Raw genomic sequence first — 1,657 nt, 5'->3', positions numbered from 1 at the left:
CCATGTGGTCACCTCCGGGGCAGGCAGGAATCGAACTCATGCGGAGGCGGCTTTAGACTCTCGGTGCTGTGCTTTAACCTGCTGCGCCACCAGGGAGGGCCCGACAATATTTTATTTTTAAGAGTGAGTAATTTCTAAGTTGGAGTGAATCATTAATATTTTAAAAATCACATTTACTGGTAGCTTATTCTCTTTTTTGATTTTGCAGAAGTTGCCATTGATTTTGAGCCCAAACTGACTAATAGAGAAATGCATATGTGGAGATAAGAAATGAAAATGTAAGTTATGCTTTTGTGAATCTCAGTTACATTATCAATCTCTAGAAAAATATTAAAAGATATTTTGAGCATTTATAATGTCACTGCTGTCATTTTTGACATAAAACCATTTTTATATGATTCCATCTAACTAATCTTGTTATTATGCTATTACTATAAATAAGAAAAATATATCTACTTTGAAACCCAAAGCTATTTTCTATTGTACTTAGAAAAAAATAATGAATAGTAGAAAATACATTTTCATTATTTTGAAAATAATCTTAATTCAGAAATTTTAAAACTCAAAAAATATGAAATTGTAATTTGCTTATACTTTTGTAGGTATAAAGCTGACATTAAGATAAAACAATGAAAATGATTGAGAAAGAAGGTAGTTCATTCCGTAAACTAATGGATATGCCATTAGAAATGTCATTTTGAAATGAAAATATGCTTCTTTAATTTGCTGAACTTTCTTTTGCCTTCTTTTTGAGCTACCAAGCTGAAAAAAATTCATGAAATTCTTATCTTTTAAAAATATTGCACCACAAAGAAAAAAGCTAGCAATGTTCAAGAAAGATTTGATATTTTACATTTAAGTATAGTGACTTATTTTGCTTTTGTTATAGTTTGTGAGACAGTTCTGGAAAAATCTTTGCATACTATAGTCACAGGATGTTGCAAAACTGATAAACTTCAAACCTTATAACTATTTCCCTGCCAAACATTTAAATGTGTTTAATACATTGGTTCCAGATTAAGTATTTTTAGAATGTAGAATGACACATCAGAATATTTAATATATTTAAAATGAAGTTAATACAGTTTAAAATAGAGTACCATTTATTTTTTTCACTGTCCTTGAATGAGATCTGCACTCCCTCCCTGAGGGGAGTGGTTATTTTATCTTCCATGTTCACTTTTGAAACCTCAGCATTAAGAAAAGTGTTTAGGACGCCGAGATGAGTGCATCCAAACTCGCACGGGATTATATAAAAATGGACTATAGACTATGCTATGAGTTTCAACCCAAATGAGAACACCCTGGACTCACTAGAAGGAAAATAAACGAGGGAGAACTGGTGATTGGGGAGTTCCTGTAAGGGAAGCCGCACAGGCAGGAACTGATCTGGGAACACCAGCGGCTTCCAATTCACTCGGCTCCTTTAAAAATCTAGGCTCCCGGATGCCAGGAAGCGCTGCAGAAGGAAACTGCCTGATGTGGCAGCTGCGGCAGCTCGGCAGCCTTTTGTCCCAGCCTTGCTACAACCCTGGAGATAAACTGAGACAATTCATCTAGGGAGGGGAAACCAAATTGTGGGAAAAGGCTGCAGCTCAGAACCAGAGACCGGAGGATACGCCGCAGACCTGTTGCTGACCTTTGCCCCAGCAGCCCC

The sequence above is a fragment of the Condylura cristata genome, unplaced genomic scaffold, assembly GCF_000260355.1.
Source record: "Condylura cristata isolate star-nosed mole 26May11 unplaced genomic scaffold, ConCri1.0 scaffold00028, whole genome shotgun sequence".
Taxonomy (NCBI): Eukaryota; Metazoa; Chordata; class Mammalia; order Eulipotyphla; family Talpidae; genus Condylura; species Condylura cristata.
Note: the sequence above shows the minus strand (reverse complement) of the source record.